Below are 26,570 nucleotides of genomic sequence, written 5' to 3' on the forward strand. Positions count from 1 at the left end.
AAAAATGTTTGAAGAAATTTTCTTTTTATTACTGAAATCTGAAATGAAAATAATTGACCCCCCAATTTTTTTTTCACATCCCCCTTTCCCTTTTTTCAAAACTGATCTCAATTCAAACTTCTAATGAAGTTTGCAACAATAACTACTCATTTAAATACATCATAAAATATTAAAATGTAAAAAAACATTGTATATTGTATAAAACAATGATTTAAGTTGATTCAACTACTATTCTGGACAAAGAAAGATAACTCCAATTGAAATCCAATTGGAATTTCTTGCTATTGCACAATATTGTGCAATTAGATATTTCTTGCTATTGTGCAATACTGTGCAATTGAAAATATTTGCTATTGCACAATATTGTGCAATTGAAGATTTCTTGCTATTGCACAATACTGTGCAATTGAAGATTTCTTGCTATTGCTGAATACTGTGCAATTGAAAATTTCTTGCTATTGCACAATACTTAATATAATAATTTTGGATCCTGATTTGGACCAACTTAAAAACTGGGCCCATAATCAAAATACATGTTTAGATTCAGCATATCAAAGAGGCCCAAGATTTCAATTTTTGTTAAAATCAAACTTAGTTTAATTTGGACCCTTTGGACTTTAATGTAGACCAATTTTAAAACGGGACCAAAAATTAAGAATCTACAAACACAGTTAGATTTGGCACATCAAAGAACCCCAATTATTCAATTTTTGATGAAATCAAACAAAGTTTAATTTTGGACCCCGATTTGGACCAACTTGAAAACTGGGCCAATAATAAAAAATCTAAGTACATTTTTAGATTCAGCATATCAAAGAACCCTAAGGATTCAATTTTTGTTAAAATCAAAGTAAGTTTAATTTTGGACCCTTTGGACCTTAATGTAGACCAATTTGAAAACGGGACCAAAAATTAAGAATCTACATACACAGTTAGATTCGGCATATCAAAGAACCCCAATTTTTCAATTTTTGATGAAATCAAACAAAGTTTAATTTTGGACCCTTTGGGCCCTTTATTCCTAAACTGTTGGGACCAAAACTCCCAAAATCAATACCAACCTTCCTTTTATGGTCATAAACCTTGTGTTTAAATTTCATAGATTTCTATTTACTTATACTAAAGTTATGGTGCGAAAACCAAGAAAAATGCTTATTTGGGTCCCTTTTTGGCCCCTAATTCCTAAACTGTTGGGACCTAAACTCCCAAAATCAATACCAACCTTCCTTTTGTGGTCATTAACATTGTGTTTAAATTTCATTGATTTCTATTTACTTAAACTAAAGTTATTGTGCGAAAACCAAGAATAATGCTTATTTGGGCCCTTTTTTGGCCCCGAATTCCTAAACTGTTGGAACCAAAACTCCCAAAATCAATCCCAACCTTTCTTTTGTGGTCATAAACCTTGTGTCAAAATTTCATAGATTTCTATTAACTTAAACTTAAGTTATAGTGTGAAAACCAAGAAAATGCTTATTTGGGCCCTTTTTGGCCCCTAATTCCTAAAACGTTGGGACCAAAACTCCCAAAATCAATCCCAACCTTCCTTTTGTGGTCATAAACCTTGTGTTGAAATTTCATAGATTTCTATTCACTTTTACTAAAGTTAGAGTGCGAAAACTAAAAGTATTCGGACGACGACGACGCCAACGTGATAGCAATATACGACGAAATTTTTTTCAAATTTTGCGGTCGAATAAAAACTTATTGAAAAATATATTTTGATCAACACTATTAGAGGATGGCTTGGATTGAGATAATATTTAATGTTCAAAGAAAGAGCCATATTGTCTAAAGGTCAACAGGAAGTTGAAAATTTGAAGGGAGATAATTTTGTTAGGAAACAACCTAAAATAAGTATTGTCAAATCTTATGATACATTTCTGGTGGCAATAATTCAAATATTATAATGGTAACCACAGAAAACATTTTCAAGACTACAAGTAGGATTTCACAATAAGGCTTCATTAGAAAAACTGTTTTGTTTCATACCATGAACATACATTTAAAGAAGAATCAAAGAAAGACTACTTCCTGTTTTACTTCTTGTATTAATGATCCTCCTTACGTGGGAGCACTTAACAAATGTACAAGTTTGTTAACATAAACATCAAAATGATATGCTTTGCTTCATGGTATGATAATTTGATAAAAACAAAATCTGACTGGAACCAACATCAAGAACATATTAATTTCTGAATAAGGTTTAAATACAACTAATGTTCTCCAGCTGAGCCTATAGCTATATTCAAGGTAATTTATACAAAGTATCCTTACAATCCGGGTTATTGCGCTAAAGTGCCCTTTCAGAAAACTAGCACCCTTCTCCCCTGAGATTTAAGCTGGAACACTGTTTGTAAGTATATATACTAAGTAATTTTCAGTTTTGTTTTATTTTAGTATAAAGATTAGTGGGCTCACTAAAATTTTAAGCGGGCCCCTGAAAAAAATATCTTAGGGGCCCAGCTGGCCCCTAGAGAAAAACAGTTAAGTTTAGTCCCTGATCATCAATTTGGGATTTGATGGTCGCAAATACCCGTTTACTGTCTCCGCTAACGCGTCGCCAGTAAACTTAATTTGCGACCATCAAATCCCCAATTGATGCCGCCGAAGCTTAAAATACAATACAGTTATCTCCTAAAGGAAAAGTCCTGACATATCCTGGTCTATATTATATTTATTTTTGAAAGTCTTGAGATATCCTGAGAATTCCCCTAGTTTAACATGTTTAAAGCTGCTTGATTTGAAAGTCCTGACATTTCCTGTATATCAACTTTTTCCCTAAAAAAGGGGCTAAATGCTTTACAGGATATTTTCAGGATTTCCCAGGTTAATCTTGAGATATCCTGTTTAAAAAAATTGTCAGGATTTATTTCTGCAAGGGTTTTTGGCCCCTAATTCCTAAACTGTTGGACCAAAACTCCCAAAATCAATTCCAACCTTCCTTTTATGCTATGGTCATAAACCTTGTGTTAAAATTTCATTGATTTCTATTTACTTATACTAAAGTTATAGTGCGAAAACCAAATGTCTTCGGACGACGACGACGTCAACGTGATACCAATATACGACCAAAATTTTTTCAATTTGTGGTCGTATAAAAATTGAATCGTAATTTTCTGTCTATATGCACATCTTTTTAGTATGTCCTCATTATCTACAAAGTTCATGAATTTCTGTTGTGTGGTTTTAGAGGAGTTGCAATGACATGAACAGGACTGACGGACGGACAGATGAACAGAGAGACCGACGGATAACAGTGTACCATAATACGTCCAGTAAACGGGCTTATAAAAATGTAAGTGGGACAAAAGAGGGAAGGGAATTTGATTGCCACTGGAAAAAAGGGTATATGATTGATGGGAATAGACATGTACATTAAGCCTTCCAAGAGTAATGAGTTGTTGCCATGGTTCTTTTATGCACAGCCTTTATAAACATACTGTATGTTCAGGATTTCAGGATAATATTTCAATATAGAACTTTTATTCTTTTCCAGAAATAAACAAGAGTGCACACACTGAAATGTCTCGCCTTCTATACTGATCATTGATATTATGTTGATAGTCCTAAGTATAAAGCTAAGCTTTATAACAACTGTCACATAAAATTAACATTAACCAAGATAACTAAACATAGACCAATGAACCTTGAAAATGAGGTCAAGGTCAGATGAACCATGCCAGGCAGACATATACAGCTAACAATGCTTCTATACAACATATATAGTTGACCGATTACTAATAGTTTAAGAAAAATAGACCAAAACACAAAACCTTAACACTGTGCAATGAACCGTGAAAATGAGGTCACAGTCAAATAAAACCTGTGCGATTGACATAAAGATCATAAAATATTTTCATACAACAAATATATATAGTAGACCTATGGCATATAGTATTAGATAAAAAGACCAAAACTCAAAAACTTAACTTTGACCACTGAACCATGAAAATGAGGTCAAGGTCACATGACATCTGCCCGCTAGACATGTACACCTTACAATCGTTCCATACAACAAATATAGTAGACCTATTGCATATAAGTATGAGAAAAACAGACCAAAACACAAAAATTTAACATTGACCACTGAACCATGAAAATGAGGTCTAGGTCACATGACATCTGCCCGCTAGACATGTACACCTTACAATTGTTCCATACAACAAATATAGTAGACCTATTGCATATAGTATTTAAAAAACAGACAAAAACACAAAAATTTAACTATAACCACTGAACCATGAAAATGAGGTCAAGGTCAGATGACACCTGCCAGTTGGACATGTACACCTTACAGTCCTTCCATACACTGAATATACTAGCCCTATTGCTTATAGTATTTGAGATATGGACTTGACCACCAAAACTTAACCTTGTTCACTGATCCATGAAATGAGGTCGAGGTCAAGTGAAAACTGTCTGACAGACATGAGGACCTTGCAAGGTACGCACATATCAAATATAGTTATCCTATTACTTATTAATTATAATAAGAGAGAATACAACATTGAACTTTTTTTTTCAAGTGGTCACTGAACCATGAAAATGAGGTCAAGGACATTGGACATGTGACTGACGGAAACTTCGTAACATGAGGCATCTATATACAAAGTATGAAGCATCCAGGTCTTCCACCTTCTAAAATATAAAGCTTTTAAGAAGTTAGCTAACGCCGCCGCCGGATCACTATCCCTATGTCGAGCTTTCTGCAACAAAAGTTGCAGGCTCGACAAAAATTAAAGATTCAGAAAATAAAAGTATAAATATATTGGATACATGTAACAAGAGTGAACACACTGAAATGTCTCGCCTTCTTTACTAATCATTGATATTCTGTTGATAGTCGTAAGTATAAAGCTTTAACAACTGCCACATAAACTTAACATAAACCAAGATAGCTAAACAAAGACAAATGAACCATGAAAATGAGGTCAAGGTCAATTGAACCATGCCAGGCAGACATGTACAGCTAACAATGCTTCCATACAATAAATATAGTTGACCTATTGCTTATAGTTTAAGAAAAACAGACCAAAACACAAAAACTTAACACTGTGCAATGAACCGTGAAATTGAGGTCATGGTCAAATAAAACCTGCGTGACTTACATATAGATCATAAAATATTTCCATACACCAAATATAGTTGACCTTTGGCATATAATATTAGATAAAAAGACCAAAACTCAAAAACTTAACTTTGACCACTGAACCATGAAAATGGGGTCAAGGTCAGATGACACCTGCCCGCTAGACATGTACACCTTACAAACATTCCATACAACAAATATAGTAGACTTATTGCACAAAGTATGGGAAAAATAGACCAAAACACAAAAACTTAACTATAACCACTGAACCATGAAAATGAGGTCAAGGTCAGATGACACCTGCCAGTTGGACATGTACACCTAACAGTCCTTCCATACACCGAATATACTAGCCCTATTGCTTATAGTATCTGAGATATGGACTTTGACCACCAAAACTTAACCTTGTTCACTGATCCATGAAATGAGGTCAAGGTCAAGTGAAAACTGTCTGATGGGCATGAGGACCTTGCAAGGTATGCACATACCAAATATAGTTATCCTATTACTTATAATAAGAGAGGATTCAACATTACAAAAATTCTGAACTTTTTTTTCAAGTGGTCACTGAACCATGAAAATGAGGTCAAGGACATTGGGCATGTGACTGACAGAAACTTCGTAACATGAGGCATCTATATACAAAGTATGAAGCATCCAGGTCTTCCACCTTCTAAAATATAAAGCTTTAAAGGAGTAAGATAACGCCGCCGCCGCCGTAGCCGCATCACTATCCCTATGTCGAGCTTTCTGCAACAAAAGTTGCAGGCTCGACAAAAATCGCATAGAAAAACTTCATTTATTTCTTTAATTTCAAAATCCTGGGTATTTTGGGAAAAAGGACCCTGGGCAGTCTGGGGGAATATTTCACACAATTTTCAATGAAATTGGGAAAACCCAACAAATATACCAGATGTGAGTTTTGATGTGTATAGTTCTTTAGAAATTACCTCTTTTGTGAAAATAAGAAAAAAAGAAACTACATGATCATGATGATTGCCATTTATAATTCTATCTTCCTGTCCTTTTCGTTTTTAAACTTGACAACATGGCATCAAAATACAGTACTTCTTATAACCCACATGTGATAAGATTTTTTTCACCTTCAAAGACAGAAACCATGGTAACAGTTAATAAATTCTGGGATAGCCTATACAATAAGATTTTTTTTTTTAACTGGCCAAGCAGGCCAACACTTTTCTAAATTCACTTACCCTTCCAGATATTTACTTTTCCTTCAAAATTGAGAAAGAATTACCTCATAGATCTGTAGTAATGTGTTTAGTTAGCCTTTGTTAGTCTTTATATGTTTTGGAGTTTAGTGTGACGTCCATTTTCACTGTCTAATACACAATTTTATTTAGGGAAGGGTGTGGGATTTTCTCGCTGCGTTGAAGACCCATTGCTGGCCTTCATCTGTTGTCTGCTCTTTGGTTGGGTTGTTGTCTCTTTGACATATTCTCCATTTCCATTCTCAATTTTATTATATTATACAAATATCCAATGTCAATTTATTTTTAGTGAGGAAGAAAGTGAAAGTAACATTTTATTAGATTTATACATGAACATTTGTTAACTCTTCCAATTAGTTTCATTAAAAAAATATATTACTTTTTTCTTTTTTCATGTTTTTCTTTTTCATAATTTTCAATTCAAGAGTTTTATTTGATTGTCACCTATGGCGGTTTCAGGCGATTTTATTTTTAATTTATTTTTTGTATTTGTTTGGTAAACGCAGAATTAGCCTTGTCCACTTCCGGAATCTGGTCCAGTATTGATTTTGTCTACATTTCCAGTTTATAGCCGCCATTTGTCGAAGTTGTCATGGTTGTATTTTGTCAGTTGGATATGTTTTTCACTCGGTTTTACACATTGCTTGTTTGCCATTTTCGGCATAAAGCTAGCAGTTGACAGTCAGGGGTACTACTTGTAATAGTTATTTTTATTTACTTGAAGAAGTGATATTAATATACATATATAAGGCCACGGTTTTTTAATTTGTTGGTTTACGGATTTTCTCCATGACAAAGTCGGGTCGGTCGGTCGGAAAAAAAAAGAAAAAAAAATCTTTCTAGACATAAAAATATGCAAAATGAATATATAATATTTCACTTTTCTAATAATGTTTGTTATGCTATTTTGTCATCATTTCTTAAATTTTAGTTCGATGAAATAATAATGCTCAGCTGTCATAAACATAGCATGACATTGTCTTATAATTTCCCGTAAAAAGAGTGAGGGGGGAGGGGGGTGCACGGACAAAGACGAAATTAAATCGTCACTTCACTAACAAGAAAACACAGATTCGCGTAGCTCTTAATCAATTCCAGAAAACTTGCTGAATAATGATCTTCAAGCACGAAAACTGGTAAAGAACAAAATGTTAAAACGTCAATTACGAAAATAAGTTTCAACACACATGTCAAAAACGTAATAGACTCGTCCACTGGAAAAACGAGAACATCGGGTAAATCTGTTGTCATGCATTCCCGTTTTTTTATCCAAATGGAAGATATTTTTTTATTATCTATGAAACAAGAAAATTTCAAATGATCTGTGTATATTCAGTACTTTTAACTTGATGTCTTGAACTTTCACCTGTCAACATTTGGACAAGTCTATTTCTATGAGATGATGCATCTTACGGACTGAAGACAAATAAGGGAAACAAACTCATTGTGTAATAGGTTTTAAACACAGATTTCGTTCCGCAAAATTATTTCCGCAAACGACATTTCAAGGTCAGTGATGATTGAATTGTCTATTTTTAGAAACGTAAACTAGAAGTTTTATTTTTTCACAACAGAAAGTGTTATCAATTCTATTAATGATTAATGCATTTTGTTTCATAAACTAGAGGCTCTAAAGAGCCTGTGTCGCTCACCTTGGTCTATGTGACTATTAAACAAAGGAAGCAGATGGATTCATGACAAAATTGTATTTTGATGATGGTGATGTGTTTGTACATCTTACTTTACTGAACATCCTTGCAGCTTACAATTATCTCTATCTATAATGAACTTGGCCCAGTAGTTTCAGTGGAAAATGTTAGTAAAAATTTACAAATTTTATAAAAATTGTTGAAAATTTGACTATAAAGGACAATAACTCCTTAGGGGGTCAATTGACCATTTCGGTCATGTTGACTTATTTGTAAATCTTACTTTGCTGAACATTATTGCTGTTTACAGTTTATTTCTATCTATAATAATTTTCAAGATAATAACCAAAAACAGTAAAATTTCCTTAAAATTACCAATTCAGGGGCAGGAACCCAACATCAGGTTGTCCGATTTATATGAAAATTTCAGGGCAGATAGATCTTGACCTGATAAACAATTTATCCCCCTGTCAGATTTGCTCTAAAGGCTTTGGTTTTTGAGTTATAAGCCAAAAACTGCATTTTACCCCTATCTTCTATTTTTAGCCATGGCGGCCATCTTGGTTGGATGGCCAGGTCATCGGACACATTTTAGATACCCAAAAGATGATTGTGGATAAGTTTGGATTAATTTGGCCCAGTAGTTTCAGAGGAGAAGATTTTTGTAAAAGATTACTAAGATTTACGAAAAATGGTTAAAAATTGACTATAAAGGGCAATAACTCCTAAAGGGGTCAACTGACCATTTCGGTCATGTAGACTTATTTGTTAATCTTACTTTGCTTAACATTATTGCTGTTTACAGTTTATCTCTATCTATAATAATGTTCAAGATAATAACCAAGAACAGCAAAATTATCTTAAAATTACCAATTCAGGGGCAGCAACCCAACATCAGGTTGTCCGATTCATCTGAAAATTTCAGGGCAGATAGATCTTGACCCTATAAACAATTTTACCCTCATGTCAGATTTGCTCTAAATGCTTTAGTTTTTGAGTTATAAGCCAAAAACTGCATTTTACCCCTATGTTCTATTTTTAGCCGTGGTGGCCATCTTGGTTAGTTGGCCGGGTCACCGGACACATTTTTTTAACTAGATACCCCAATGATGATTGTGGCCAAGTTTGGTTTAATTTGGCCCAGTAGTTTCAGAGGAGAAGATTTTTCTAAAAGATAACTAAGATTTACGAAAAAATGGTTAAAAATTGACTATAAAGGGCAATAACTCCTAAAGGGGTCAACTGACCATTTGGGTCAGGTTGACTTATTTGTAAATCTTACTTTGCTGAACATTATTGCTGTTTACAGTTTATCTCTATCTATAATAATATTCAAGATAATAACCAAAAACAGTAAAATTTCCTTAAAATTACCAATTCAGGGGCAGCAACCCAACAACGGGTTGTCTGATTCATCTGAAAATTTCAGGGCAGATAGATCTTGACCTGATGAACAATTTTACCCCATGTCAGATTTGCTCTAAATGCTTTGGTTTTTGAGTTATAAGCCAAAAACTGCATTTTACCCCTATGTTCTATTTTTAGCCATGGCGGCCATCTTGGTTGGTTGACCGGGTCACCAGACACATTTTTTAAACTAGATACCCCAATGATGATTGTGGCCAAGTTTGGTTAAATTTGGCCCAGTAGTTTCAGAGGAGAAGATTTTTGTAAAAGTTAACGACGCCAGACGACGACGGACGACGGACGACAGACGACGGACGACGGACGCCGGACGCCAAGTGCTGAGAAAAGCTCACTTGGCCCTTTGGGCCAGGTGAGCTAAAAAAGAATATTTTAATTATTTTTTAGGGGAAATGAATTTGTAAGGGTCGGCGGGAATAAAAAAAGCATGAAAAGTCAACTTTATTTTTATTCTGGAAATCGGCAAAATCGGGTCGGCGGATCCGTAAACCAACAAATTAAAAAATCCTGGCCTAAGTAAATTTGTAGGATACTTATATTTACTTGTATCTAGGTAAAAAAAATATTGGCTGAGTTTTGTCCCTTAGACATTCAGATTTTTTTACTTAGAGAAGTAAACTAGAGGCTCTAAAGAGCCTGTGTCGCTCACCTTGGTCTATGTGAATATTAAACAATGGACACAGATGGATTCATGACAAAATTGTGTTTTGGTGATGGTGATGTGTTTGTAGATCTTACTTTACTAAACATTCTTGCTGCTTACAATTATCTGTATCTATAACAGTACTTTCTGTGGAAAATGTTATTGAAAATCTTCAAATTTTAAGAAAATTGTTAAAAATTTACTATGAAGGGCAATAACTCCTTAGGGGGTCAATTGACTATTCTGGTCATACTGACTTATTTTTAGTTCTTACTTTGCTGTACATTATTGCTGTTTACAGTTTCTCTCTATCTATAATAATATTCAAGATAATAACCAAAAAACAGCAAAATTTCCTCAAAATTACCAATTCAGGGGCAGCAACCTAACAACCGATTATCTGATTCATCTAAAATTTCAGGGAAGATAGATCGTGATCTGATAAACAATTTGACTTCCTATCAGATTTGCTCTTAATGCTTTGGTTTTTGAGTTATAAGCCAAAAACTGCATTTTACCCCCATGTTCTATTTTTAGCCATGGCGGCCATCTTGGTTTGTTGGCCGAGTTACCGAACACATTTTTTAACTAGATACCCTAATGATGATTATGGCTAAGTTTGGTTAAATTTGGACCAGTAGTTTCAGAGGAGAAGATTTTTCTAAAAGATTACTAAGATTTACGAAAAATGGTTAAAAATTGACTATAAAGGGCAATAACTCCTTAAGTGGTCAACTGACCATTTTGGTCATGTTGACTTATTTGTAGATCTTACTTTGCTGAACATTATTGCTGTTTACAGTTTATCTCTATCTATAATAATATTCAAGATAATAACCAAAAACAGCAGATTTCCTTAAAATTACCATTTCAGGGGCAGCAACCCAACAACGGAATGTCTGATTCATCTGAAAATTTCAGGGCAGATAGATCTTGACCTGATGAACAATTTTAACCCTGTCAGATTTGCTCTAAATGCTTTGGTTTTTGAGTGATAAGCCAAAAACTGCATTTTACCCCTATGTTTTATTTTTAGCCATGGCGGCCATCTTGGTTGGTTGGGCGGGGCACCGGACACATTTTTTAAACTAGATACCCCAATGATGATCTTGGCCAAGTTTGATGAAATTTGGCCCAGTAGTTTCAGAGGTGAAGATTTTTCTAAAAGATTACTAAGATTTACGAAAAATGGTTAAAAATTGACTATAAAGGGCAATAACTCCTAAAGTGGTCAACTGACCATTTTGGTCATGCTGACTTATTTGTAGATCTTATTTTGCTGAACATTATTGCTGTTTACAGTTTATCTCTATCTATAATAATATTCAAGATAATAACCAAAAACAGCAAAATTTCCTTAAAATTACCATTTCAGGGGCAGCAACCCAACAACGAAATGTCCGATTCATCTGAAAATTGCAGGGCAGATAGATCTTGACCTGATGAACGATATTACCCGATGTCAGATTTGCTCTAAATGCTTTGGTTTTTGAGTTATAAGCCAAAAACTGCATTTTACCCCTATGTTCTATTTTTAGCCATGGAGGCCATCTTGGTTGGTTGGCCGGGTCACCGGACACATTTTTTAAACTAGATACCCCAATGATGATTGTGGCCAAGTTTGGTCAAATTTGGCCCAGTAGTTTCAGAGGAGAAGATTTTTGTAAAAGTTAATGCCGGACGACGACGGAAGTGATGGGAAAAGCTCACTTGGCCCTTTTGGCCAGGTGAGCTAAAAACAGCAAAATTTCCTCAAAATGATCAATTCAGGGGTAGCAACCTAACAACCCATTATCCGATCTTACTTTGCTGAACATTATTGCTGTTTACAGTTTATCTCTATCTATAATAATATTCAAGATAATAACCAAAAACAGCAAAATTTCCTTAAAATTACCATTTCAGGCGCAGCAACCCAACAACGGAATGTCCAATTCATCTGAAAATTTCAGGGCAGATAAATCTTGACCTGATGAACAATTTTACCCCATGTCAGATTTCCTCTAAATGCTTTGGTTTTTGAGTGATAAGCCAAAAACTGCATTTTACCCCTATGTTTTATTTTTAGCCATGGCGGCCATCTTGGTTGGTTGGGCGGGGCACCGGACACATTTTTTAAACTAGATACCCCAATGATGATCTTGGCCAAGTTTGGTTAAATTTGGCCCAGTAGTTTCAGAGGAGAAGATTTTTCTAAAAGATTACTAAGATTTACGAACTAGAGGCTCTAAAGAGCCTGTGTCGCTCACCTTGGTCAATGTGAATATTAAACAATGGACACAGATGGATTCATGAAAAAATTGTGTTTTGGTGATGGTGATGTGTTTGTAGATCTTACTTTACTAAACATTCTTGCTGCTGACAATTATCTCTATCTATAACAGTACTTTCTGTGGAAAATGTTATTGAAAATCTTCAAATTTTAAGAAAATTGTTAAAAATTGACTATGAAGGCAGGGGTTTATCTGGGTATTTTGGGAAAAAGGACCCTGGCCAGTTTTGGGAATTTTTTAGCGCAGTTTTCAATGAAATTGGGAAAAACAACCAATATACCAGATGTTAGTTTTAGTGTGTTTAGTTCATTAAATTTGTTTTTAAATATAACAACATGGCATTAAAGTTTATTTGAGTATCAAAATAATGAGTTCTAACTTTTTAAAGGATTGTTATTTTTTTTTATTTTGACATGAAAATTTGTGAACTAAAATATTTTGAGTTCTGTATAAAATATATCCTGTTTCTATTTTCTTTTATATATATCTTTTACTTTCCAATTTTAGTGTTGCTATGATAGCTGTCACATGTTTGGTTCTTTTCATTTTTTATTAACTGCATTTGATTGACAAACCCGGAATTATATACTTGTTCGTTTCCGGATTTGATCTGGTTTTAGTATTTTCCCACACTTCCTGTTTATTTATGGCAGCCATTGTTTGTCAAATGTTGTTTGTCATTCAATATGTTTCAACTTGGATTTACACATTACTTGTTGACGATTTTTGACATAAAGCTAGCTGTTGAATAAAATAAACATCTCTGTCATGAATAATAAGCATAAAAATAAATTTTGTGATCATTTGGGAATTTTACTCCCAAAATTGGGAAAAATGTAGGGTTTTTGCCGTTGGGAATGGGTCCGAAAACCGGACCCTGTGGAATGCTAGAAAAATCCATGGAAGGGCAATAACTCCTTAGGGGTCAATTGACTATTTTGGTCATAGTGACTTATTTTTAGTTCTTACTTTGCTGTACAGTATTGCTGTTTACAGTTTATCTCTATCTATAATAATATTCAAGATAACAAAAAAAACAGCAAAATTTCCACAAAATTACCAATTCAGGGGCAGCAACCTAACAACCGATTATCCAATTCATCTGAAAATTCCAGGGCAGATAGATCGTGACCTGATCAACAATTTTACTTCCTGCCAAATGCTTTGGTTTTTGAGTTATAAGCCAAAAACTGCATTTTACCCCCATGTTCTATTTTTAGCCATGGCGGCCATCTTGGTTTGTTGGCCGAGTTACCGGACACATTTTTTTAACTAGATACCCCAATTATGGCTAAGTTTGGTTAAATTTGGCCCAGTAGTTTCAGAGGAGAAGATTTTTCTAAAAGATTACTAAGATTTGCTTTAAATGCTTTGGTTTTTGAGTTATAAGCCAAAAACTGCATTTTACCCCTATGTTCTATTTTTAGCCATGGCGGCCATCTTGGTTGGTTGGCCGGGTCACCGGACACATTTTTTTAACTAGATAGGCCAATAATGATTATGGCCAAGTTTGGTTAAATTTGGCCCCGTAGTTTCAAAGAAGATTTTTCTAAAAGATTACTAAGATTTAAGAAAAATTGTTAAAAATTGACTATAAAGGGCAATAACTCCTAAAGTGGTCAACTGACCATTTTGGTCATGTTGACTTATTTGTAGATCTTATTTTGCTGAACATTATTGCTGTTTACAGTTTATCTCTATCTATAATAATATTCAAGATAATAACCAAAAACAGCAAAATTTCCTTAAAATTATCAATTCAGGGGCAGCAACCCAACAACGGGTTGTTCGATTCATCTGAAAATTTCAGGGCAGATAGATCTTGACCTGATGAACAATTTTACTCCATGTCAGATTTGCTCTAAATGCTCTGGTGTTTTAGTTATAAGCCAAAAACTGCATTTTACCCCTATGTTCTATTTTTAGCCATGGCGGCCATCTTAGTTGGTTGGATGGGTCACGCCACACATTTTTTAAACTAGATACCCCAATGATGATTGTGGCCAAGTTTGGATTAATTTGTCCCAGTAGTTTCAGAGGAGAAGATTTTTGTAAAAGATAACTAAGATTTACGAAAAATGGTTAAAAATGGACTAAAAAGGGCAATAACTCCTAAAGGGGTCAACTGACCATTTCGGTCCCGTTGCCTTATTTGTAAATCTTACTTTGCTGAACATTATTGCTGTTAACAGTTTATCTCTATCTATAATAATATTCAAGATAATAACCAAAAACAGCAAAATTTCCTTAAAATTATCAATTCAGGGGCAGCAACCCAACAACGGGTTGTCCGATTCATCTGAAAATTTCAGGGCAGATAGATCTTGACCTGATAACCAATTTTACCCCATGTCAGATTTGCTCTAAATGCTTTGGTTTTTGAGTTATAACCCAAAAACTGCATTTTACCCCTATGTTCTATTTTAAGCCATGGCGGCCATCTTGGTTGGTTGGCCGGGTCACGCCACACATTTTTTAAACTAGATACCCCAATGATGATTTTGGTCAAGTTTGGTTAAATTTGGCCCAGTAGTTTCAGAGGAGAAGATTTTTGTAAAAGTTAACGACGACGGACGACGACGGACGACGACGGACGACGGACAACGACGACGGACGCCGGACGCAAAGTGATGGGAATAGCTCACTTGGCCCTTCGGGCCAGGTGAGCTAAAAATGGTTCAAAATTGACTATAAAGGGCAATAACTCCTAAAGTGGTCAACTGACCATTTTGGTCATGCTGACTTATTTGTAGATCTTATTTTGCTGAACATTATTGCTGTTTACAGTTTATCTCTATCTATAATAATATTCAAGATAATAACCAAAAACAGCAAAATTTCCTTAAAATTACCATTTCAGGGGCAGCAACCCAACAACGAAATGTCCGATTCATCTGAAAATTGCAGGGCAGATAGATCTTGACCTGATGAACAATATTACCCAATGTCAGATTTGCTCTTAATGCTTTGGTTTTTGAGTTATAAGCCAAAAACTGCATTTTACCCATATGTTCTATTTTTAGCCATGACGGCCATCTTGGTTGGTTGGCCGGGTCACCGGACACATTTTTTAAACTAGATACCCCAATGATGATTGTGGCCAAGTTTGGTTAAATTTGGCCCAGTAGTTTCAGAGGAGAAGATTTTTGTAAAAGTTAACGCCGGACGACGACGGACGACGGACGACGGACGCCAAGTGATGGGAAAAGCTCACTTGGCCCTTTTGGCCAGGTGAGCTAAAAACAGCAAAATTTCCTCAAAATGATCAATTCAGGGGCAGCAACCTAACAACCCATTATCCGATTCATCTGAAAATACCAGGGCAGATAGATCGTGACCTGATCAACAATTTTACTTCCTGTCAGATTTGCTCTTAATGCTTTGGTTTTTGAGTTATAAGCCAAAAACTGCATTTTACCCCCATGTTCTATTTTTAGTCATGGTGGCCATCTTGGTTTGTTGGCGGGGTCACGCCACACATTTTTTAAACTAGATACCGCAATGATGATTGTGGCCAAGTTTTGTTTAATTTGGCCCAGTAGTTTCAGAGGAGAAGATTTTTGTAAAAGTTAACGACGACGGACGACGGACGCAAAGTGATGGGAAAAGCTCACATGGCCCGAAGGGCCAGGTGAGCTAATAACTATCATTGTAAGTTAACCAATCAAATTTCTCCCCTTATTCTATCTGTGTACAAGGTTTAGTCACCATGTAACCTCAAGATTACAAAATTTTCTATAGAAATCACAAATAAAAAATAATGGTGTTTTGAAATACCCAAGACATATGTTTATGACACAGAAATAGTTTTACTGCAATAAAATGTAGGATTAATTACCTACAATGGTCAAATTCAAGGGAATATTTTTTTAGACCTACTTTCGTATGCAACCGGATGTACCATGATCTGGTGGTATTACACCTGAAGGGCAATAACTCCTTAGGGGGTCAATTGACTATTTTGGTCATACTGACTTATTTTTAGTTCTTACTTTGCTGTACATTATTGCTGTTTACAGTTTATCTCTATCTATAATAATATTCAAGATAATAACAAAAAAAACAGCAAAATTTCCTCAAAATTACCATTTCAGGGGCAGCAACCCAACAACGGAATGTCCGATTCATCTGAAAATTTCAGGGCAGATAGATCTTGACCTAATGAACAATTTTGCTCTAAATGCTTTGGTTTTTGAGTATTAAGCCAAAAACTGCATTTTACCCCTATGTTCTATTTTTAGCCATGGTGGCCATCATGGTTGGTTGGCCGGGTCACCGGACACATTCTTAAAACAAGATACCCAATGATGATTATGGCCAAGTTTGGTTAAATTTGGCCCAGTAGTTTCAGAGGAGAAGATTTTTCTAAAAGATTACTAAGATTTACGAAAAATGGTTAAAAATTGACTATAAAGGGCAATAACTCCTAAAGTGGTCAACTGACCATTTTGGTCATGTTGACTAAATTTGTAGATCTTACTTTGCTGAACATTATTGCTGTTTACAGTTTATCTCTATCTATAATAATATTCAAGATAATAACCAAAAACAGCAAAATTTCCTTAAAATCACCATTTCAGGGGCAGCAACCCAACAACGGAATGTCGGATTCATCTGAAAATTTCAGGGCAAATAGATCTTGACCTGATGAACAATATTACCCGATGTCAGATTTGCTCTAAATGCTTTGGTTTTTGAGTTATAAGCCAAAAACTGCATTTTACCCCTATGTTCTATTTTTAGCCATAGAGGCCATCTTGGTTGGTTGGGCAGGGCATCGGACACATTTTTTTAACAAGATACCCAAATGAAGATTATAGCCAAGTTTGGTTAAATTTGGCCAAGTAGTTTCAGAGAAGATTTTTCTAAAAGATTACTAAGATTTAAGAAAAATGGTTAAAAATTGACTATAAAGGGCAATAACTCATAAAGTGGTCAACTGACCATTTTGGTCGTGTAGACTTATTTATTTGTAGATCTTACTTTGCTGAACATTATTGCTGTTTACAGTTTATCTCTATCTATAATAATATTCAAGATAATAACCAAAAAACAGAAAAATTTCCGTAAAATTACCATTTCAGGGGCAGCAACCCAACAACTAAATGTCCGATTCATCTGAAAATTTCAGGGCAGATAGATCTCAGTCTACACCAAAAACTTTTTCAACTACTAGTCCGAAGACCAATATTCTGACATTTTTATTATTGGACCAAACAAAGTTTTGCAAAAACTTACTAGTCCGAACCAAATTTTACTAGTCTGGGGCATCGGACTAGTGGCTAACCGTGCAGACTGAGATCTTGACCTGATGAACAATATTACCCCATGTCAGATTTGCTCTAAATGCTTTGGTTTTTGAGTTATAAGCCAAAAACTGCATTTTACCCCTATGTTCTATTTTTAGCCATGGCGGCCATCTTGGTTGGTTGGCCAGGTCACCGGACAAATTTTTTAAACAAGATACCCCAATGATGATTGTGGCCAAGTTTGGTTAAATTTGGCCCAGTAGTTTCAGAGGAGAAGATTTTTGTAAAAGTTAACGCAGGACGACGATGGACAACGACGGAGGCCGGACGCCAAGTGATAAAAAAGGTTTATAAAACAATTTTGATTTTGGGTCATTCGACCATGTCACAAAATAAGCATGCAAAAAACAGGGAATTCAACACTTCATTTATAAAATACTTTATTCAACAATAAACTTTTTCGTATGAAACTGTTTATATTATCGCTTCATCATACAGTGGATTGATTAGCTAGCTGCATTAACACTCAAAATAATTTAAAATATGAAAAAAATGCATTTTTCTGGGACACCCATTGAAACAGCACTTTACTGAATACTTAGCCATATATCAGTCAGGGGACTTACTTAAACAAGTGATTTTCTAAATTTTCTAAATCACTGATTCAAGTAACATTATTTCCATAAAGGTTGGAAGTTAGAGTTGTCTTTCTTTGATAATCACCTATTAAAGTAGTACAAATTAATCACTAGAAGTGGTTTAATATTAGTGTAGCTTTAAATATAGAATACTAATGATCCAGGGACAAATTATGTTTCTAAACTTATCAGAACCAACATCTGTGTTGTCTAGGATGACCAGGTCATTTCAGGTGATGACCTTGTACTGAATCTAGGATAATGACATAAAAATCACTTGTTTAAGTATCAGACCTCAATTTCCTTCCCAAAAATCACTTCTTTAAGTATCATTCTTTTAATAACCCCCACTAATTTCAACACCCCCGAACAGTGAAATTTTATCACAAACAGTAGAATTTTATTACATAATCTGAAAGATGAAACCTTGAACTTCACAGGAAAAATACTCCATCTGCTGTGAAAAATCTTTGAAGAAAGTATCAGTTCATTATGTAAAGCCATTTGATTATTATAGCATTTTTTCAACTAAAATAGAATTTTCAGGTAAATGATAGAATCAAAGGCATAAAACTTGCTACTTAAAAGAAGCAAAAAGTTCATATTTTTTTAATTTTACTAATTAAAAGATGTTATTTAAACCTATGTGTTCAAAATTTTGAAAAAACTACAAAATCCCAATTTGTGACAAAATCTCGAATTTGCTACTCAAATAAGTGATAAAAATCACTTATTTCAATAAATCCCCTGACTGTATATGCAACATGCATCTTTCGAGTCTGAATAGAAACCGGAAACGCGGATGTATCAATTTGATTGTAAACTACGAAATGAATTCGGAATTACGATACGATATTTATTTACAGGAAATATTAAAAGTTTTTACTTTTTAACTTTTAAAGTAATTCTATATTATCGTTACAATACAGCAGTACTTGAGTTATTTGCGATGAAATAATAATTACTGTTTTACATCTATTTTTGTACTTCTTAAAAAGAGAGATGCTGATTGCGTAAGTCAAAATAAAAGCATGTGTTATACTTGTTAAACTTTGTAACTGGACTATTAATTTATTTATTTAATCTGAATTATCATAAGTATTTGCGGAAACTTAATTAAATAATTCGACAAATGAATCGTCTATCTTCAGATAATATTCTCCTGTCTGCTTTGTTGATCTACCTGTACAAGCTCAGGTACAAGTGATTAGCGATCTTAATCCGGATATCCCTCAGGCGTTAGAACTGGATTACACTAAAAAGAAAGCCTGAAGGTTATGCAATTACATGCATTTGATTATAATTGCTAAAAAAAATGGCGTCAGGCTATAACCAGATGCTCCGCAGGGCGCAGCTTTATACGACCGCAGAGGTTGAACCCTGAACGGTTGGGGCAAGTATGGACACAACATTCAAGCTGGATTCAGCTCTAAATTTGGATTGTGATTAAATAGTTGACACAGCATAGGATTCTGACACAGAATGAATGTGGTCTAATGAACTTAAAATTTTTGAGCAATTCACTATGCATTTGAATATTAATCCTCTCAAAAAAATGTTTGAAGAAATTTTCTTTTTATTTATGAAATCTGAAATGAGAAAAATTTAACCCCCCCCCCATTTTGTTTTCACATCCTCCTTTCCCTTTTTCCAAAACTGATCTCAATTCAAATTTCTAATGGAGTTTGCAACAATAACTACTCATTTAAATACATCATAAAATATTAAAATGTAAAAAAAGTGCTTGTTATTACTGAATGGTAAAGATTGTTTTAATCTATCAGTTGGAAGTAAAAGTGAATATACATTATATATTGTATAAAACAATGATTTAAGTTGATTCAACTACTATTCTGGACAAAGAAAGATAACTCCAATTGAAATCCAATTGGAATTTCTTGCTATTGCACAATATTGTGCAATTAGATATTTCTTGCTATTGTGCAATACTGTGCAATTGAAAAGACTTGCTATTGCACAATACTGTGCAATTGAAGATTTCTTGCTATTGCGCAATACTGTGCAATGGAAAATTTCTTGCTATTGCACAATACTGTGCAATTGAAGATTTCTTGCTATTGCTGAATACTGTGCAATTGAAAATTTCTTGCTATTGCACAATACTTAATATAATAATTTTGGATCCTGATTTGGACCAACTTGAAAACTGGGCCCATAATCAAAAATTTAAGTACATGTATTCAGCATATCAAAGAGGCCCAAGAATTCAATTTTTTTTAAAATCAAACTTAGTTTAATTTTGGACCCTTTGGACTTTAATGTAGACCAATCTTAAAACGGGACCAAAAATTAAGAATCTACATACACAGTTAGATTTGGCATATCAAAGAACCCCAATTATTCAATTTTTGATGAAATCAAACAAAGTTTAATTTTGGACCCCGATTTGGACCAACTTGAAAACTGGGTCAATAATAAAAAATCTAAGTACATTTTTAGATTCAGCATATCAAAGAACCCCAAGGATTCAATTTTTGTTAAAATCAAACTAAGTTTAATTTTGGACCCTTTGGACCTTAATGTAGACCAATTTGAAAACGGGACCAAAAATTAAGAATCTACATACACAGTTAGATTCGCCATATCAAAGAACCCAAATTATTCAATTTTTGATGAAATCAAACAAAGTTTAATTTTGGACCCTTTGGGCCCTTTATTCCTAAACTGTTGGGACCAAAACTCCCAAAATCAATACCAACCTTCCTTTTATGGTCATAAACCTTGTGTTTAAATTTCATTGATTTCTATTTACTGAAACTAAAGTTATTGTGCGAAAACCAAGAATAATGCTTATTTGGGCCCTTTTTTGGCCCCTAATTCCTAAACTGTTGGAACCAAAACTCCCAAAATCAATCCCAACCTTTCTTTTGTGGTCATAAACCTTGTGTCAAAATTTCATAGATTTCTATTAACTTAAACTAAAGTTATAGTGCGAAAACCAAGAAAATGCTTATTTGGGCCCTTTTTGGCCCCTAATTCCTAAAATGTTGGGACCAAAACTCCCAAAATCAATCCCAATCTTCCTTTTGTGGTCATAAACCTTGTGTTAAAATTTCATAGATTTCTATTCACTTTTACTAAAGTTAGAGTGCGAAAACTAAAAGTATTCGGACGACGACGCCGACGCAGACAACGACGCGAACGTGATAGCAATATACGACGAAAATTTTTTCAAATTTTGCGGTCGTATAAAAATGATCACAGTTTTGAATGATGGCGCAAGACATTTGAACAATGGTGCAAGTCATTTGACGATGGCGCAAGACATTTGAACGATGGCCATGGAGATCCCTGGCTAACAGTCAGGGGACTTACTTAAACAAGTGATTTTCTAAATCACTAATTCAAGTAACATTATTTCCATAAAGGTTGGAAGTTAGAGTTGTCTTTCTTTAATAATCACCTATTTAAGTAGTACAAATTAATCACTAGAAGAAGTGATTTAATATTAGTGTAGCTTTAAATATAGAATACTAATGATCCAGGAGCTAATTATGTTTCTAAACTTATCAGAACCAACATCTGTGTTGTCTAGGATGACCAGGTCATTTCAGGTGATGACCTTGTACTGAATCTAGGATAATGACATAACAAGAGTGCACACGCTGAAATGTCTCGCCTTCTATACTAATCATTGATATTATGTTGATAGTCCTAAGTATAAAGCTTAGTTTTATTACAACTGTCTCATAAACTTAACATTAACCAAGATAACTAAACAAAGACCAATGAACCTTGAAAATGAGGTCAAGGTCAGATGAACCATGCCAGGCAGACATGTACAGCTAACAATGCTTCTATACAACATATATAGTTGACCCATTACTTATAGTTTAAGAAAAATAGACCAAACACAAAAACTTAACACTGTGCAATGAACCGTGAAAATGAGGTCACCGTCAAATAAAACCATCGCGACTGACATAAAGATCATAAAATATTTCCATACACCAAATATAGTTGACCTATGGCATACAGTATTAGATAAAAAGACCAAAACTCAAAAACTTAACTTTGACCACTGAACCATGAAAATGAGGTCAAGGTCACATGACATCTGCCCGCTAGACATGTACACCTTACCATCATTCCATACAACAAATATAGTAGACCTATTGCATATAGTATGAGAAAACAGACAAAAACACAAAAATTTAACTATAACCACTGAACCATGAAAATGAGGTCAAGGTCAGATGACACCTGCCAGTTGGACATGTACACCTTACAGTCCTTCCATACACCGAATATACTAGCCCTATTGCTTATAGTATCTGAGATATGGACTTGACCACCAAAACTTAACCTTGATCACTGATCCATGAAATGAGGTTGAGGTCAAGTGAAAACTGTCTGACAGACATGAGGACCTTGCAAGGTACGCACATACCAAATATAGTTATCCTATTACTTATAATAAGAGAGAATTCAACATTACAAAAAATTTGAACTTTTTTTTCAAGTGGTCACTGAACCATGAAAATGAGGTCAAGGACATTGGACATGTGACTGACGGAAACTTCGTAACATGAAGCATCTATATACAAAGTATGAAGCATCCAGGTCTTCCACCTTCTGAAATATAAAGCTTTTAAGAAGTGAGCTAACACCGCTGCCGTAGCCGCCGCCGCCGTAGCCGCCGCCGGATCACTATCCCTATGTCGAGCTTTCTGCAACAAAAGTTGCAGGCTCGACAAAAATCACTTGTTTAAGTATCAGACTTCAATTTCCTTCCCAAAAATCACTTCTTTAAGTATCATTCTTTTAATATTCCCCACTAATTTCAACACCCCCGAACAGTGAAATTTTTATCGCGAACAGTAGAATTTTATTACATAATCTGAAAGATGAAACCTTGAACTTCACAGGAAAAATACTCCCACTGCTGTGAAAAATCTTTTAAGAAAGTATCAGTTCATTATGTAAAGCCATTATTATAGCATTTTTTCAACTAAAATAGAATTTTCAGGTAAATGATAGCATCAAAGGCATAAACCTTGCTACTTAAAAGAAGCAAAAAGTTCTTATTTTTTAATTTTACTAATTAAAAGATGTTATTTAAACCTATTATGTTTAAAATTTTGAAAAAACTACAAAATCCCAATTTGTGACAAAACCTCGAATTTGCTACTCAAATAAGTGATTTAAAAATCACTTATTTCAGTAAGTCCACTGACTGGCTAATAGTTCTTCCAAAATGCAACAGGGCTAGTAAAATCCTGCTAACAATAAGCCCTGGGCTAGTGAGCTTTAACAAAATTTCTTAACCCCTGATACTGTTTTATACCCCAATCATGTGATAAGAATACTACATTCTTTTAACCCCAATCATGTGATAAGAATACTACGTTGTTTTATACCCCAATCATGTGATAAGAATACTACATTGTTTTATACCCCAATCATGCCAATCATGTGATAAGAATACTACGTTGATTTATACTCCAATCATGTGATAAGAATACTATGTTGTTTTAAACCCCAATCATGTGATAAGAATACTACATTGTTTTAAACCTCAATCAATCATGTGATAAGAATACTATGTTGTTTTAAACCCCAATCATGTGATAAGAATACTACATTGTTTTAAACCCCAATCATGTGATAAGAATCATGAGAATACTACGTTGATTTATACTCCAATCATGTGATAAGAATACTTTGTTATTTTTCACCCCAATCATGTGATAAGAATACTATGTTGTTTTTAACCCCAATCATGTGATAGGAATAATACGTTGTTTATATCCCAATCATGTGATAAGAATACTACTTTGTTTTATACCCTATGTTCTATTTTTAGCCATGGCGGCCATCTTGGTTGGTTGGCCGGGACAACTTTTTTAAACTAGATACCCCAATGATGATTGTGGTCAAGTTTGATTTAATTTGGCCCAGTAGTTTCAGAGGAGAAGATTTTTGTAAACGACGGACGACGACGGAAGCCGGACTCAAAGTGATGGGAAAAGCTCACTTGGCCCTTGGGGCCAGGTGAACTAAAAAAGGTAGGACTTTGTAACTACGTAAAAATTTCTAACCAGCAATGAAATTTCTTGTCAAAATTGGGTGTCAAAGTTCCCCCCAAAATTTGCTCTCAAACTCCAGACGTAAAAAATGGCTTCAGCGTAATGACGTCGTAGAAAGGCGTCCCAGAAAAAAAAAAATAGCCTAGCCAGAAGTCATAGGGGTCTCATTAGGGGGTTCCGATCCTGGATCCCACATTGTTTTGTCAGATTCCTGTATCCCGCTTACACTATGTACGTAAGCAATTCTTATTTTGTTGTCATTTCCCGGGTCCCGCTAGACGTCATTTCCCATTTTCACGACACAATAGTTTGACTTTCAGGTGTCAGGCTTACAAAAAATAGGCAATCCCACGTCATGCTTAGACCCCAATGAGACCCATGTCATAATTATTTGGACTAGGTATGAACCTGAAATTTGAGCATGAATTGACAGCAAAATACGGTTTTGAAGAGGAGAGGTGAAAAAAGTAGTTGGGTTCCTTCTCCTAAATATACGTTGATAGTGGTTCTTCCCATGGATAGAAAAAAAAGTGTTCAGACAAGCTTTTTATAAAAAAATACTTGTTTACAAAAATGTGGACAAACATCAGCGCCTGGTGTCTAAAAACTATTCAACAGTTCAATGCACGTTTTGTACTGACTTTTAACTTTCAAAATTGGTTTCACAAATACTTTTACCTTGAAGAAAATAAAATTACTCAGTTAAATGTTCAATTGAAAATTTCTTCTCAGTCCTCGTTCAGAACATTAATACAAAGAAGGAGAGATATGGAAACCCGGAAATATGTCAAACTGTGTTCAAACTGTAAAAAATATTTTTAAAATCACCTAAAATGAATGTGTCATTTTTTCACCCGAGTCAGATATAACAGAAATGTTAAAAACTTACACTTTAAAGCCATTGAAATGACGTCTTCTTGGTGAAAAAGAATTGTTTGCAGTCTGTCGATAGCAGTTTAAATTCCGAGAAGAGCAGGAAGTTTTTGTCAAAACGAGACCAATCGGAACTACTCGGCCTTTCTGATTGCACGAAGAAATAACCTCCAATCGGAACAACTCGGCCTTTCTGGTTGCACGAAGAAATTGTACTGCGTAGCGAGAATGGCCGAGTAGTTACGATTGAAATAACCTCGTATGCACTAGGCGGATAAATCGCACTATTTTGTAAATCATGTGACATTATTTTATATCACATGACATGGAAATGGGCGATCGACCACCATGCCTCAAACTCCGAAACAGTGGTGACATCTGGCTACGCTTCTTTACTAAATGAATGTGAAACAACAGAAACCTCACTTTCCCTGGGTAATTCTATTTCATCTGAACGAGAACAAACAAGATTTTCATGGTTATTTTCAAAAGTCATGTCAGATGTTTGTTCAGATGTTGTGACATCATTCACACTTTCTAATTTATCTGACCCAGTCATGCTCATTATAACAGAATCAGTCAAATCATTTTCACATGAACTTGCTGTACTAGAGTATCTTCTACATACACAGCAGGTGAATGCTTCACCTAGATAGGGAACATGATCTGCTAGAGTATTGGAAATAGTGCTGTCTGGCAGTATTTCACAATAATTTCCAGTAATGTATCTATACATAATGGCATAACGACAATTATCAAAACTGTAAAATGTCTGCCAATTACCACCCAGGGTCAAGCTATCACCAGTTGCCATTTCTGTAATGTGCAATAAAACAGTTTTTCTAATATTTTCACAAACTATCTACATGTAGGTCTATATTTGAGATATTTTTCTTCTTTCACAACAAACCTCAAGTTATTATCTTTAAAATCAATAAATTCACAAAAAAAAACCATGCAAATCAAGCAAAAACAAGCAGTAATATATGAAATTTTAAATATTTGGTTTAAAACTTACATGTCTGTCAAATAGCTGTATGTTAGAGCTTCAAAAATGATTATCTTGTTCAATTAAACACCCACTATAATCTGTAAAAAATGAATGATTTTTATACATTTGCATACATTGTCGAGGCTTGTTTAGGGGGGTATCAATATCCCATATCCCATTAAGTTTTTATCCCAATATCCCGTATCCCTATAATGTTTACCCCTAATATCCCAATAATTATTTTTTACAAATATCCCATATCCCTAAAACTATTTTGAAATATCCCAAAAAATCATTATAAATTCATTCCCAAGCCCATTTTTTTCCCTAATCATCACAACGTCAACAATTTTGACTCTGGTAAAACAAACTGTGTTAAAGGAAATTTAGTGCATACTTCTAGTGTTAAATAAGAAGATACAATGTATGTGTCCAAAAGAAGAAGTGTTCCATCT

General features: G+C 34.5%; 1 long non-coding RNA gene across 1 annotated transcript in view; it reads right to left on the reverse strand.

The window, feature by feature from the left end:
* Positions 1 to 25,289, reverse strand: part of LOC143082049 (uncharacterized) — a 43,249-nt gene extending 17,960 nt beyond the window's left edge. Inside the window, exon 1 of the long non-coding RNA XR_012980238.1 lies at positions 25,141 to 25,289. This is a non-coding gene — a long non-coding RNA (uncharacterized LOC143082049). The remainder of the gene's footprint in view (positions 1 to 25,140) is intronic.
* Positions 25,290 to 26,570: the final 1,281 nt, after the last annotated feature.

The sequence above is a fragment of the Mytilus galloprovincialis genome, chromosome 7 (genome assembly GCF_965363235.1).
Source record: "Mytilus galloprovincialis chromosome 7, xbMytGall1.hap1.1, whole genome shotgun sequence".
Taxonomy (NCBI): domain Eukaryota; kingdom Metazoa; phylum Mollusca; class Bivalvia; order Mytilida; family Mytilidae; genus Mytilus; species Mytilus galloprovincialis.